The 16,913-nt window shown below is 31.7% G+C and overlaps 1 protein-coding gene across 1 annotated transcript in view; it reads left to right on the forward strand.

Moving 5' to 3' along the window:
- Positions 1–217: 217 nt before the first annotated feature.
- The window catches only part of LOC129237933 (mpv17-like protein), a 55,567-nt gene continuing 38,871 nt past the window's right edge, over positions 218–16,913 (forward strand). Inside the window, exon 1 of the mRNA XM_054872934.1 lies at positions 218–235. The gene's annotated coding sequence lies outside the window, so the exon portion shown is untranslated. The remainder of the gene's footprint in view (positions 236–16,913) is intronic.

Here is a 16,913-nt window from a genome sequence, read left to right on the forward strand (position 1 = left end):
AGCAAACATCGAAAACTCAGCTAAAGAAAAAAAAGTTGATAAAAATCTTTATTTTCCTTCAAGATAAGTCATTTATTTTTTTTTTTTTAATAAAAATTATTTGAAATTTGTTACGAAATTATTTACTATTAGATTATCGCTATGCCCGTAGTCTTATCAAGAGTTTTTAGTATTCGTGGAAAAACGGAAAACAGATTCAAATTACTTGGAAGCAAAGTAATAAATATTTTGAAGAGTAGGTAAATATTTTCGCTTCAGTTTTGGAATGAGGAGAAAATTGTTTGCTTGATATGCATTATTTTCGCAATATGCATGATTTCGTAAGATGAAGGTACTAGGGTGGTACTTAAGTGAGAAATTCAGTTGCTTTTTTGGTAATTTTTTTTGTCCTTGTTCACTCCTCTCGGGGGCATAGGACCTCGACTAGACTTGTCTTGCGTTGATTTTGTTAATCTGTTTGATTTCTGACAGGGTAGGTGATTAGCCTGCGGCTATATTTTTTGGTAATATTACATAACATTTTTTTATTTTCCATGTTAAGTTATGAGTTCGCACTTTTTAAGTGAGGAATTCTCAAGTATTTCAATGCTACTTATTTAGAATTTGCTATGAATGGTACATTTTTACAACATTTTGGCCACGAGTTCGATGCTCAAATCTGGCCAAAACATGTAAATTACCAGCAAATTGTCAAAAGTTCCAAAAATATGTATCAAAAATGTACGCTTTCGAAGAAGAATCTAGATGACCTGAAATAATAGGGGGTTAGGTTAGGTTGTAATGGTTGCCCAGACTTGGACGAAAGAAGTGTGGTTCATCCTTTGTGGTACCATTGCAAGAGGGAAAAAGAGGTTAAGGAAAAACGATAGGACGAAAATAAAAGGGTTGGAGTGGTTGAGTATTTGATTACTTTGAACAATGAGTAATGAGCTGTATTAGCCGTTTTCTGCTGCTGATGAAGTTCATCAGATTCAAATAATAGGGGGGTTCCCTATGTTTTGAGAAATAAACAGCTGAGACAGGGTCGCATTTGTGCGATTCCATGTCAGGTGATCCAAGTATATTAGAGACCGTCTTAAATGTTTCTGAAAAATTAGTTTATTTGTAGGATTGAGTAAAATAAGAAGTAACTTGAAAAAAATTTGAAAACATCTAATAATTTTGAAATTTATTCTATGGCGAAAATTTTAGCAGGACATTTTTTTGTTTATGTAAGCTAAACCAAATTGAAAAAATTTAATAATTCTGAAATTTATTCTATGGTGAAATTTTAATAAGAAATTTTTTTAAAGCAAGCTGAAAAATATTAAAAAAAAATTTAATATTTTTGAGACTTATTCTGTGGTGAAAATTTTAATAAACATTTTTTTTTTAAATAAGCTCAAAAATATTTTAAAAAAATTTAATAGTTTTGAGATTTATTCCATGGTGAATATCTTAGTAAACAATTTTTTTAAAGGCAAACATCTTCCGCCTTTCTTCACATTTCCATATATATTTATTGACCTTTTAGGATAAAATATACTTTTTAAAATCATTATTTTGCGAAAAAATTTTAATTGTTTTTGTTTTTTTTTTTTTTGGTCTCAACTCGAAAAGTTACGGGAATCCCACTATGAGTATTCCAGGGATTAGTAAGCATATTTTCAGCAATTATAAATTTTTTTTTTTAATCTGAAGGTGTGTTTCCACAAAAAATAAAATAAAAATTCCCAAAAATTTTTAACAAATAAAGGGGTTCACAAGAATTTTGAAAAAAATAGTTATTTACGAAAAACAATTTTTTGAAAAAATTGTATTTAAATTAAATTTTTCAAAAAAAATTGATTATTTTAAAAAGTATTTTTTTAAATTGTAATTTTTTCAAAAAACATTGTATGCCAAAAAAAAATGATTTGTAAAAATTTTGTAATTTTTTGGAAAAAAATTGTAGTTCTACTAATTTTTTGAAAAAAAATTGTATATATAAAATGTATGTTTACTATTAAGGATAAAACATATTTTCGAAAAAAGAGTTTTTGGAACAAAAAAATTTTGTTCTTTGAAAAACAAAAAATTGTATTTAAACAAAACTATTTAGGATAAAATATATTTTTGAAAAAAGAAGAAAATTGTATTTGAAAAAAAAACCGAATGCATAAATACACTTTTTTCCAAAAATTATAATTTTTTACAATTTTTTCCCCAAGAAATATTTCTATTTTTTAGAAATTTTATTTTTATAACATTAATATAATATACCCTCTTTCAAAGTATATTTTAATTTGACTTTTTTTAAATACAGTTTTTTCCCTAAAATTACCAATTTGTCCAATTCTCTCCAAGCAAATAAAATTTTTTTACTCAAAAAATCTCTTTTTAAAAAAATATTTTAATTTTTTTTTTATATAAAATTTTTTTCCAAAAATTAAAAATTTTTATAATTTTTTTCGAAAAAATAAAATTATTTTGTTCCAAAAAATAAAATTTTTTTTGTTCCAAAAAATGTATTTTTAAAAATATATCTTAAGTTTTTTTTATATTAAATACAATTGTTTCTAAAATTTAAAAATTTTTACAATTTTCATTTCCAAAAAGTAAAATTTTTTCTTGTTCCAACAAATCTATTTTAAAAAATATACTTTAATTGTTTTTTAGAAACAATTTTTTACAAAAATTAAAAATTTTTACAATTATAAAATTTACAAATCTTTTCAATTTTTATTTCCAAAAAATAAATTTTTTTTTGTTTCAACAAATCTATTTTTAAAAATATATTTTATCTCAAAACGTAAACAATACAATTTTTAGTTCGAAAATTACAAATCTTGACAATTTTTTTGTTCCAAAAATCTATTTTTAAAAATATAGTTTATTCCAAATAGCAAACAAAATTATAAAAACGTGAAAAAGTACCAAAGATATTTAACTTAAAAAACTTGATACTCAACATTTTGAGCACTGAATAAATCTCAAGATGATTAAATAATTTTCAAAATTGTTTCAGTGCACTTTTTATTTTGGCAAGTCTACAAATTAGCCAATTTTGGCAACCATGTCCAATGCTTGGATTACTTGGCATGGAATCGCTGATTTATCTACCCGATGGAAAATTCCCAAAAATTTGGAACTAAAAAAAATTTTCAAAAAAATTTATTTTTAATTTTTTCCAAAAAATTTATTTTTAAAATAATATTTTATTTATTAATATTTCGGTAAAAAAGATTTTAAAAACTTGAAAAAGTACCAAAGACGTTTGACTTTAAAAAACTCGATACTAAGTTTTTCAACATTGAATACATTTTTTCAGTATATTTTTACTTTTTACAAGCCTACAAACAAACCAATTTTCAGAAAAATTTACGTCATGTTCAATCCCTTGACATGGAACAGCTCATTTGCTTCCAGGCAGAAAATATCTTTTTTTCGTTCCTGTGCCATTGCACGGTTTGGAAAACTGTTGCACTTTACGCAATCTGCGCAACTTACGTGGAGAATGATTTTTGGAAATAAAAAAAAAATTAACTACAATTTTAAAATGTCGCTTAGGTTGGACTTGGTTGACCCTGTAGATCGCACATAGCCCAGAAATTGATCCATAGTGATACCAAATGTTTGGATGAAGAGTTTAAGAACTTCAAATTTTGTCTTTAATACTGAAGGGTGCTCCTTAATGTACCATATTAAATACTACTATTTTTTTTAACTTTATTTTTTGTATTTGTACACTTAAGAGGGGATGATTTTCGCACGATCACATTACAGTTTGTTCAGCACTTAAAGTATCGCTAATATATTGCGCAAATTTACTATTTGATTTTATGCCAAATAAATGATTTTCGGCTGTTAAGCAGACCGCAGATAACGCACACATTTCATCATTCTTATTCTTGTCCCTCATTCGGCTTCCCACTTTACGCGATTCGCAACAAAAAACAATCTTCCAATGCATATTCAACTCATTTATTTCTCTTCTGGCGGCTTAAGTGTGCATGTGTTTGCATGTGTGTGTGTGTGTGTGCATTTGCTCAAATTTGAAACATGTTTGCATGCAACTCTGCGGTGTTAATTGCGGATTTCTTTTGAAAAATAGCCGATGAGCCGATGGAAGAAGGCACACAGTTGCACTTCTCCTTTTTCTCTCTTTTTTTTCTCTTGTTTTTGGTGAATCACAAAATGAAAAATCAGCAAATTTTCGTTGAAATCTGCATTTTTGCACGGCGTATTTCAAAACGATTTGTTGATTTTATGACTGGCTGTTTGCCTGGCTGACGGCTGTTTCACATTCATATTTACAAGCATTTATGTATGTATGAGTGCGTAACTGTAAAAGTCAAATGCATATTTGTATTTCAGGGGAGACAATTCGCTCCACGGCTTCTGCTTATTTAAAAATTGGGGAATTCATACGAATTTATTCAGCTGCAACTGCTGTTGCATCATTGAAATTAATTTTGAATGAAATTATCAGTTGTTTACTTCTTCATTTGCATAAATGAATTGAATTGTTCGAGAAAATTTATGTTGAATGAAGTTGTGTCCGTAAGTATGACTGAGTGTTGGCGGTATTTTGCTATGGCAAACCGGTTATTGGGTATGGGTAAATGTTCATCAAAGAATTATGCGCCGAATATGAAAATATTTTTAGTTTGAATGAGTTTTGTGGTTCCTCCAAGAAGTGTAGTAAAAATGCTGAATGATCGCTAATGGCGGTCGTACGTTACAAATAAAAAATCTCAGATTTCATTAGGGGTCTTCACGCTGAGCTCATCGCTTCGTTACTTGGCAGTTTTACAGGGTTTCATTGAAAAGTAATGAGCCTTCCCGCGCGGAGCGTCTGCCAAGCGATCAACCGAATCGGCTGGTGGGGGAAAATGATCGTTGGACCTTCCCCTTCCACTAGAAACCGGTCCCAGTTCGCTGGCAACAGCGGTGCAGTCAACATCGCTCCGCGCGTGAAAGCTGTTTTAAAAGTGTGTTAGGATTTTGCAGTGGTGAAAATGCAGCTGATCATCTTTTTCGACTCTCGAGGCATCGTCCACAAGGAGTTTGTACCTCCAGGAAGCACTGTAAACGCGGCATTTTACAAAGAAGTGCTCCTTCGACTGAAAAACCGCGTCGCCGGGAGGCGTTTTGACTCCATCGAGGCGATCCAAAAAACTGTGACAGCCGAATTGAACGCGATTCCGGCGGATGAGTTTAAAAAATGTTTCCTGCAGTGGAAGGACCGCTACCAGCGGTGTATTGACGCTCAAGGGTCCTATTTTGAAGAATATTATTATGGTTGTATAAGTCAAAAAGTTTAATAAAACTGCTTAAAAAAATAAGGCTCATTACTTTTCAATCAAACCCTGTACGTATATTTTATTTTTGTAAATCCAACGAAAGCACCAAGTAACGAAACGCTGCGGTGGCAAGCTTGGCAAACTAAAATCAGCTGCTTGAGAATCGGCATTTCATGGCCAGACGCGGAGCTTAAGTGCAAAATATCAAAAAGTGAAGGAAGTAAGTGTGGAATTAATTTAGATACGCGGTAGTTTCCGCTAAGATAATCCACATCATCAGAGCTGTTTATGAGAACTGCGAAGTGGCAGTGCTTCACAACGGCAACATCAGCGACCACTTCCCCACCAACGCAGGCGTAAGGCAAGATTGTCCCCATTCGCCGCGTCCCTTCGCCATCGTTCTAGACGACGTCATTAGCCAATTAACCCGGCAGAAAAGAGCCATCGTATGTATGGAGTTTCACCAGACATCTTGACAACCTAGACTTCGCCGATGGCATCTGCCTCCTCTCTCTCACAAACTCACTGGCAAGCGAGCGTAGGCGGACAGACTAGTCACACTAATCAGTAAGCAAGATCAAGACTTGGCTAAGGTCTATGAAACTGGAATTAGCTGGCGGCCGCCGTAGCCGAATGGGTTGGTGCGTGTCTACCATTCGGAATTCAGAGAGAGAACGTCGGTTCGAATCTCGGTGAAAGATCAAAATTAAGAAAAAGTAGAAATAGTAGAAACTATAAATGTAAATGTTGGGTCTGTAACCATTAGCTCAAAACCAGCTATTAAATACCTAGGAGTGATGGTTGATAGCCATTTAAACTTCAAAACGCACTTGGAATACGCTGTGAAGAAGGCATCGAGTGTGCAATCCTGTCTGTCGCGAATCAAGCCAAACAATGGCGGACCTAGCCACAGCTAATCTTTTACTATCATATATAGCAGAGTAGTCAGCTCGGTTCGTTTGTATGCCGCACCGATCCGGACTGATGCATTGAACTTAAATAGCTTCACAAAAAAACTGGCAGCCGTCTATCAGCTAAGCGCTTTGCGAACTATCTGCGGCTTCCATACAATTTCGGACGATGCTTCCTTCGTTATAGCAGGACTAGTTCCCGTAGACATTTTGGCGAAAGGAATGCAAGGTGTGTTTATAAGGCTATCTGAACAGAAGTCGTAAAACTATTGCAGAAGAAGAAAGGCGTCGTTCGATTGCCCACTGGCAAGACGCATGGGCTAATACCCATTCTTACGACGTGGTTAGAAAGGAACCATGGGTGAAACAAACTTCCACCTAACCCAATTTCTTTCAGGGCACGGAGTATTTCGAAAATACCTCCATGGATTCGGCCATGACAGTTCCCCAAACTGCCCAATCTACACGGATAGAGAAGAAAACGCTGATCACGTCTTGTTCCAATTCCCACGCTATGCTCCCGAAAGTTTTGGTTTATTAAACAAAGAAATTGTTATAGATTTTATGCTAAAATCGAGCGATAACTGGAAGCGAATCTGCGTGCATGCAAAATATCTAATGATCTAAGACGCGCGGAGGTTCGCAAACGAAATAACTAGCAGCCTATGAGCTAACCAGCCCCGTGAGGTAATTCCTTTTTGGACAGTTCCGCGGGGAGAGTGGTAGATAGTGGAGAGGTGTTTAGAACATAGGTGTAGCTGTGTGGCTACAAGTCGTGCATACTGCTATGCCGGTATAGGAGTACTCATGAGAGTTCCCTCTTCACGGGCGTCGTCCTGGAAAAAAAAGACTAGTCACGCGTGGCGGACCATCCCATTCCGTGCCTACTCGTGATACCAAAAAGAGATGGAAGAAATAAAGAAATAAAATAGGCATACAAAAAAACAAAACAAGGTACTAGGCACTAAGCTCACTGAGGACGATCTGCTAGCCTCCAGCCAAATCATCGAGCCATGTACGTCGAACGGTGCACGTCACAGCACTCGTTTTCCCAAACCAAGCCGACTTCAGTAAAGCCTCCAAGACGAACTCTGGTAAGGTAGTCAAGGTGGCCACTCAAAAGATTGCCAAGGCGGCTTCTGCTAAGGCTACCGAGGCAAACCCCTGGCAAGGATGCCCGGTGGAGGTTACCAAAACGAAAAATAAAAAATTATCCAGTGCCCTCTCAAGACGCTTTACCTGAGAGCCAAGTTCATTCTGGCAAAGATTGTCAAAAATGAACAAGCCGGTAAGGCGCTCAGTACGAGGCCACGAAGGAGTACGATGCCGAGATCACACCCAGCCACAACAACAGTCTAAACGATCGGCACAGAGCTCAACTAAACGCATCCGTTCTCAGGACGTGAGTGAGCGCGAAGCCTAGGAGAGCAAAAACTTCTCATCTTAGGCAGCTGAGAACCGTTCGAACAGTGCGACAGCTAAGGCCGGGTCGAGGTTGTCGGGTCATAAAATTCGCCGACCTGTTTTCGAAAGAGTTTCTCGAGAAGAGCCTTGCTACGTTTAGCAATACCTGGAAGGATCTTTCGCTAAAGCTCATCCCTGCTTCAGAGATTCCAAAACGACCACGAGCTCGAATTTGATTGCCGAAAATGAAGCTGGACGGTTCGGAAATTGTCCAGTGTCTTAAATTGCAAAACCCTGAGCTTGCGATGGATGACTGATCTGTCATCAAGGTAGAGGAACCTCAGCAACACAGTTTTGTCGTTCTGCTGCTGATTAGTAACGAGTCCCTGGAGGAATTCGAAAAGCAGGAATTTAAGCTCGGCTTCTGCCTGAGGTTAGCCAAAGTGAAGAATGATGAATTAATCTATGTACAATGCCCTGTTAGAATCCCCGTGATGATTCTAAAAGTATTCTTATTTAATTACATACAATCTTTAAATCGGTTTTCGGTTAAAGCTGGCTATAATTGATTTTGATTGCTATAAATCCGGTAGATTTTCACAGTAGGATCTTTTTCTCTACATTCTGAATATGGGAGGAGAAGTTACTCTTTCCTAGGCCCACAAAATGGCTTAGACTTTACAAATCCCCTCCCCTTTCCTCCGTAATTTATATGCCATTTTGTTCGCAGTAATTCCTATGTGCCTTGTAAGCCATAGGATACGTAGCTGATTGCTCTGGCCTGAGATATTCAGCTTACCGAGGCATCATATTAATTAAACTTAAATCTCGTTTAACTTTAGATGTAAAGAGTGCTTTGGCAGCATTTGGTATACATTTTTACCTCCTTTGTGCATCGTTTAGTGAACACCAAAACTCTACGCCCGTGCTGTATATTTTAGCTTAGAGTTAAATTCCGAGCACAGGTCGATGCTAGAGAATATGGCTACAGTACATTTACAAGTAAGTAAGTATTTAGCTTATCTTACTTTTTTTATTTTAATTTTTTTTTTATTTTATTTTTTTTTTTCATTTTGTTTTTTTTAATTTTTTTGTTTTTAATTTTTGTTTTTAATTTTCTTTTTATTATTTTTTTAATTTTATTTTATTTTTTATTTATTTTTTTTTTTAATTTGTTTTATTAATATTTTTTTTTTATATTTTTTTTTTATTATTTTTTTTTTTTTTATTTTTTTTTTATTTTTTTTTTTTTGTTTTTTCTTTTATTATTTTTTTTTTAATTTTACTTTGTTTTATTTTTTATTTATTTTTTTGTTTTTTTATGCCAACATTTTTTTATAAATATCGCATATATCGTATACACTAATACTAATCGTCTACTTTCCTTCCATTCAATACCACAATAAAATTATTATATCTACATCATTTCAATTTTCTCTCATTACCACTCACCATTTAGTATTATTCGGCCAATTGTATTCGCCCACCGTATGCGTTGCGATCGAATAGCCAAAGTATGAGTTCGCGTGTGGTCCATATTTGACAATCGGCAAACGATTCTCCAGATTGAAGGCACAACTTTGTGGAATGTGTAATATGCTGAGGCTAAGCAACAACAGCAGCAGACTTGTTGTAAGTGAAAATAGGCGACATACTGCAGTCTTGCATTCTGCTGCTATTGCTGCTGCCATTGGCTGCTGTGTGTTGTTGGCTCTCTTCGTACGTAGGCTTGACAGCGAAGAGGTGCTGCTGCTGGGTGTAATTGGCGGTTGTTTAATATAGCCGCTCATGTTGAGTTACTGCTGGATATCACAATGTGGCAAAATTTTCACGATTGCTTTTAAAAGCCACTTTAGACGTTTTATTTTCACTTAAATTTTACTTTTGTATTTATACTAACACTGATTTGGTTATTTTATCATTCATGAAAATTGGAAAATTTTCAGATCAACTGCACTCCGCTTCAGATCAACAGCGTCCAGCGCATAATTTTTACGCTTATTTTGCTTGTCCATACAGATATTTATTTAATATTTATATTTGCTTTAAATTATACTGAATGGGAGTTGTGTTGCTTGATTCCGTTGGTGTTTTATTATTATTATTATTTTTTTTTTTGCTAGAACTTCAGTTTTCGTGTTCGATTTTTGATGTTATTTCATTTATGTATATAAATCTTACAGATTCATAATGTTTTCGAAGCCTCAATAAACTATTTTGGGAAAGGAGAAACTGTATTATACAAAAAAATTCAAGATTTTCTTTATAAAAGATGGTTAAGCTTCAAGGGCCGGTGTTGATTTTGAATAAAATACAATTTTTTTAGGAAATTATTGTCATTTCTCTTTATTATGATAATATTGGTATGGCTCAATTAAGTATGGAACAAAATATTGGCCAAAGGGCCGCCGCGGCCTCGGCGGCACACCTCCATCTGATGGTCCAAATTTTCAATGACGCTGAGGCATAATTGAGGTTCTATGCCGTTAATGTGCCGAATTATCTCATCCTTTAGCTCTTGAATTGTTGCTGGCTTATCGACGTACACCTTTTCTTTCAAATAACCCCAAAGAAAAACGGTGTCGTTGACGTTTAGGAGTGGTTCACATTCAACATCGGCCCTTGAAATTTAACCACCCTTTAGTAAAAAAACCATTAAAAAAGTTGGGCTGTGAGTTAAACCGAGATTTCGTCAAAAAATGCGAGACTTGCAATGAACGAAAAATGGAATATAGAGAAAACTTGGAAATACTTCACTATTGTCTTTTTCCTACTTTGCCTAGTCGATCAGGCACAGCCAAGCGTTGCTGATAAATAAATAAACACAAAAATTGAATTTGAGCTCATGAAATAAAACTACGAAAACTAATTATTTAAAAGCAATTAAAACAGCATAACAAATTTTTTACACCCTAAAACTCCCTGTATTTCTGCCATAAAAAACCATTTGCCGTTCGGAGTCTGCTTAAAACTGTAGGTCCCTCCTTTAGTGGAACAACATCAAGATGCATACCGCAAATAGGAGAAGGAGCTCGGCCAAACACCTAACAGAAGTGAACGCGCCAATTATTTATTTTTTATTTTTAATTTTGCACAAAATATTTACAAAAACAACTTGTGGAAAACCCGAGATTCAGTATTCTGAGTTCTTAGTGCAGAATTTTTCCTCTGGAAGTTCCTTTCAAATAAGTCAAATTCCATGGGCACTAAAATAGTCGTCGTACGTGAGAAGCAAAGTGCCAGGTCTCTCAAACTAAGTAGTTTTGGAAAGTGTAAGTAATTACAAAAACAATAACAGTATGCGTGTAAGGCGCTTTTGGAGAGTAAATTTTTATTCTCTAAACTAACTTAAAAATTGCATTTCTGAGACTGCTTTTGGGCTTTTCACACTGCGAAAGGGGGAATTTCATGCAGTAATTTTTGAAAGGCCATGAAATTTGCCATGAAAAGCAATAATTTGCTATTAAACAAGAAACATAAAATTTAAAGCATTAACTGATCGTCCAGAAAGTCAGCGCCTGGGTGAGAAAAGAAGATGTGGCAACGCGAGTATATAAACATTATTGCCCAAATAAGAATAAATCATATTTAAAAATACATAAAAGCAGAGTATTTAAATACAAAAGCAAAACTCCAGCAGAAATATTTAAATACAAATACAGCAAAAAGTCCAGTAGAAATATTTTCGACATGTCATTAAAATTCCATGCCAATTTTAAATGGTTTGGCAGCACTTTTCGGCAAAAAAAATGTTGCTTCCGCAATGCAAGCAAGTTAAAAGCAACTTTCTGGACTAATTTGCTTTCCGGTGATTGTAGACTAATTATGGACGTCTGCTGTTCGAAATTGATTGTCGAAAAATGTAAAAAAAAATTTAATCACCCGTTTTTATATTTTGTGTTCACAGAGCAAAGTTGAAAATTTCGACAGTAAAGTGAGCTAAAAAATCACTTTCTTTGCCAGCTCTGACCGATCTAAGAAAATTGTTTAGGGTTAAAGTTGGAAAAAAAATTGAGCACTCATAAACCATAACATTCAAATTGTGTTTAATAGATTTAAATGGAATGCACGATGCATTTATAAGGTAAGTTTTTGAAAAAGTTTTTTTTTTCCAAGAGTTTAGGTTGAAAAAAAATTGTGCACTCAAAAATCACAGAACCTAAATTACGTTCCGTATAACTAAATAGAATGCAGGATGCATTTATAAAGCCAATTTTTGACATTAAATTATTGAGGTGAACTTTTTCAACTTTGATTAAAAAGATGTTTATTTTTTTTCGAAGAGTTTAGGTTGAAAAAAAATTTGTGCACTGAAAAATCACAGCACCCAAATTATGTTTAATAGAATTAAATAGAAATCAGGGTGCATTTATGAGGCCAATTTTTGAAGTGTTGATTTTTTTTAACTTTAATTTAAAACAAATATTTATATTTTTTTCGAAAAGTTTAGGTTGAAAAAAAAATTGTGCACTCAAAAATTACACAACACTTAAATTATGTTCAGTAGAACTAAATAGAATGCAGGGTTAATTTATAAAGCCAATTTTTGGCATTAAATTTTTCAGCTGAACTTTGATTAAAAAGGTGTTTATTTCTTTTCGAAGAGTTTAGTTTAAAAAAAAAAATTGTGCACTCAAAAATCACAGAACTTAAATTACGTTCCGTATAACTAAATAGAATGCAGGTTAAATTTATAAAGTCAATTTTTGATGTGAACTTCTTTCAACTTTGATTTAAAAAAATATTTATTTCTTTCAAAGAGTTTAGGTTGGAAAAAATTGTGCACTCAAATTATGTTTACGAGTAATAGAAAGCAGGATGCATTTATAAAGCCAATTTCTGATGTGAACTTTTTGATGTGAATTTTTTTTTGGTTTGATTTTGAATATTTTTTTTTTCGATGAGTTTATATATTAATTCGCATTTAATTAATAATTTCATGTTTTTTACTATGTACGTACATATTTAATATTATATTAGATTATATTTGTTTTTTTTTAGTTTTTTATTTTATAAGTTTTTTCCTCATCTCCTATTTGCAATTTTTTATTTATATATTTTATTTTTTTTTTCTTAATTTAAATGGAATTAGGTTTTCAATTTTCACGATTTAATTTTTTTTAATTTAATTTACAAGATTTTCCTTCATCTCCTAATTATTTGCAAATCTTTTTCATGTTTTTTATTTTAATTTATTTTTTCTTCTTCTTTATTTAAATAGAATTAAGATTTTATTTTTTCCTTCATCTCTTAAATATTTGAAAGCTTTTTCTTATTTTATTAATTTTTTTTCTTCTTTATTTAAATAGGACTAAGTTTTTAGTTTACACTATTTAATTTTATTTTTTTATTTATTTTAAAAGTTTTTCCTTAAACTCCTATATTAATTATTGGAATTTTTCATTTATATTTTTTATTCTATTTCTAATTATTTGCAAGATTTTCTTTAGATTTTTTATTTTGTTTTCTTTCTTCTGTTTTATTTAAATGGAATTAAGTTTTTATGTATGTATATCTTTTTTTTATTTTTTTTTATTTTTTTATTTTTTTTTATTTTTTTTTATTTTATTTTATTTTATTTTATTTTATTTTATTTTATTTTATTTTATTTTATTTTATTTTATTTTATTTTATTTTATTTTATTTTATTTTATTTTATTTTATTTTATTTTATTTTATTTTATTTTATTTTATTTTATTTTATTTTATTTTATTGTATTTTGTTTTATTTTATTTTATTTTATTTTATTTCATTTCATTTCATTTTATTTATTTTTATTTTATTTTATTTTGATGTATTTTATTTTATTATTTAATATTAATATTTATTTTTTAATAAAATAAATTTTCTTCTTTATTTAAATGGGATTAAATTTTTAGTTTACACTACTTTTCTGGTTCAAAATCATTGCTAATAGCAAAGCAAAACAAAACACAAATTAGCAACTAACAAAAAAATTAGAAACTCAAGCAAAGTGCAAAAAAAACTCCGCGAAAACCAACAGGCAAAGTCAAAACAGCTAAAATTCTCAAGCACAAACAAAATGAAAGAGCAACGGGGAAAATAAGCAATCAACACTAACACTACAGGGCCATCAAAATAGTAACAGCAGTGCATGTAGCAACAAAAGCAATAGCAATGCACATCAAAGCACTTACAAAAACACAACAAAATGGATAAAGAAACCGGTCAGCAGTCACGTTGTGAACGTTTTCGACTTTTTTTCCGCTTTTTGTCGTTTTTTGGTCTTTTTTTTCACTGAAATGCTTTATTTCTAGTATTTTTCTTCTTTTTGTAAGTTTAGTGCTGCTGTTGCTGCTGCTTTCGTTGCGTTACTAGGCTTTGCCGCTTGAAACATTTTTTACGCTTTTATTTTTGTTTTTCACCTTTTTTTAATTTTATTTACGCTTGTTTTCTTATTCGCTTTGGTTCCTACATACATATATTCGTACACGTTCGTAAGTTGTTTTGTTTTTTCACCGGCAGCAATTTCTGTACATTCTTAATTTTTAAGTTTGTACGCTCATTTATGGCATAACTTTTGCTGGTGTGATTTTGATTTGACTTCGAATTGGAATTAGAGGCAATACACTGGCCGTGAAATGTTTTGCTTTGTTTATGTTTTACTTCTTATGCATAGTTACATACATACGTAGTATGTAGTTTGTATGTAGTACCGTAGCACAGAGAGCAGATTAGAGGAGGAAAAAAAACTATAACAACAAAGCAAAGCAAGCAAATCGGAAAAGGTAGATAACTGCGCTAATCGGAGTCGAATATTTAGTTTGCACCATCCGAACGCTACGTATTTGCATAGATCCATATGTATTTATTGCGAGCGTGTGTGTGTGTGTGTACATTACAATCACTTGCTCTTGCATTCTACCTGTTCACATTTGTGTAGCGTTGAGCAGTACTGGTGTTGGAATCTCAGTGGTAACTTACAGCTACGAATCTTCAGAGTAGGTGCCACCACCGCTCTGCTACGCATTGAATGCGCTCTGCTGAGCTACTCAACAGCATTCAAATACACTTGCATGCACACCTCTAGCCATTTTTCGTACTAAAGATTTATGCATGTATGTATGTATGTATGCGTTTGTGAGTGACTTTGGATGTGCAGCAATGCTGAACAGTTAACCTTGGCAAATGTATGGAATACATGCACACACACACACACAAACTTCTGTGCATGTGGCTGAGCAACAGGTAGTGTCGTTGCTTAGCAATCTTATATGATTTTGTTGTTGTGTTATTTATTCCGATTATACTACATTATTATTTGCTTTGCTTCGGTTTAGTGCCTGTAATTCTATGTTTGCGCACATGTTTTTCGCTTAGACTTTCATAAATTTGCAAATATTTACTATTCGCAGTATTTTGCGCAAGTGTACAGATAATTTAATTTGAGGCAATTTTTTTTGCAATATATTTTATTTCATTATTTGCTTATTTTAATTTAATTTATATAAATTTTATTGAATTATTCATGTAATTTAAATTAATAGATTTTTTAATTAAATTGTATTAACCTACATTTCATTTCATTTAGCTTAATTTAATTCAGTTTAATTTAGTTGTTAATATTTTCTGTCTTTGTTGTTGCATTTAAAGTAGTTTAAATTAACACCAATTTAATTATTGTCAACAAAATTAATCATTTACAACGAACGGCAGCTCTGAGAGTTGTGTCTGCCTACCGCACAGTATCAGGGCCTACTGTGGGCTATTCAAGTGTTCAATGTTGATGGATTTGCTAGCCTTTGAGAGATAAAACTTGTGGGCATTAAATAACGACAGGATGGAAGAAAGAATTAGCAAACTTGCAGCGCGCGAAATAAAGGATGAAACGCAAAGGCTTTGGTCAGACCGCTGGAGAGACGAAACACGCGGCAGCTGAACGGTCAGGCTAATAAAAGACGTCACTACATGGCGCAGCAGGAACTTCGGCGAAGTCAATTTTTACTCAACCCAAATCCATTCGCGGCACAAGTATTTCCAGAAATACCTGTCCAAAATAAAAAGCGAACAACCCACATGCAAGTGATGGCGGTCAGCCCGGTGAACACACTTTTTTCCAATGCAAGCGTTGGGAACGAGAACTTCGAGCGCTGGAGAATTCAGTTGGTCACATAACCACTGAAAATGTAATCAACAAGATGCTAAGCAGCGAGAAAAAGTGTGAAATCATCAGTGGTTTTGCGGAAAAAATTGATGAAAAATCTGGATGAAAAAGCTGGACCTGGACGCAGTCGCACAAGCATAAACCTTGTAATGAGGAAGATAGAACGCCACCCGGAAGTAATGCGAAAGCGGTTTTAGGGTGGGCGAAGATTCTAAACGGGGGAGTTTTTCAGTCTCCGGACATACCATTGCTGCAACGGCAGCTTTTATGTGACATTAGCCATTTTAAAAAAAATTCAACTTAATTTTTATAATTTTAGAATTTTTTTTTAATTAAGCTTATTTTAATTAGTTTGGCTTAATTGATGTTATTGTATGCGTTTTTTTATTAAATCTAATTTAAAGAGAAATTTAAATACTTATTTCTTTTCTTTCTTACTTTATTTTTTAATTTTAATTTATTTTTAAATTTTACATTATTTTTTAATTTTTCTAAATTTTTTAATTTTTCTAAATTATTTAATTTTACTTTGTTTGATTTTATTATGTTTTATTTTGTTTGATTATAAAGCAATTAAATCTAATTTAAAGAGAAATTTAAATACTTATTTCTTTTCTTTCTTACTTTATTTTTTAATTTTAATTTATTTTTAAATTTTACATTATTTTTTAATTTTTCTATTTTTTTTAATTTTTCTAAATTATTTAATTTTACTTTGTTTGATTTTATTATGTTTTATTTTGTTTGATTATAAAGCAATTAAATCTAGTTTAAAGAGAAATTTAAATACTTATTTCTTTTCTTTCTTACTTTATTTTTTAATTTTAATTTATTTTTAAATTTTACATTATTTTTTAATTTTTCTATTTTTTTTAATTTTTCTAAATTATTTAATTTTACTTTGTTTGATTTTATTATGTTTTATTTTGTTTGATTATAAAGCAATTAAATCTAATTTAAAGAGAAATTTAAATACTTATTTCTTTTCTTTCTTACTTTATTTTTTAATTTTAATTTATTTTTAAATTTTACATTATTTTTTAATTTTTCTAAATTTTTTAATTTTTCTAAATTATTTAATTTTACTTTGTTTGATTTTATTATGTTTTATTTTGTTTGATTATAAAGCAATTAAATCTAATTTAAAGAGAAATTTAAATACTTATTTCTTTTCTTTCTTACTTTATTTTTTAATTTTAATTTATTTT

The sequence above is a fragment of the Anastrepha obliqua genome, chromosome 2 (genome assembly GCF_027943255.1).
Source record: "Anastrepha obliqua isolate idAnaObli1 chromosome 2, idAnaObli1_1.0, whole genome shotgun sequence".
Taxonomy (NCBI): Eukaryota; Metazoa; Arthropoda; class Insecta; order Diptera; family Tephritidae; genus Anastrepha; species Anastrepha obliqua.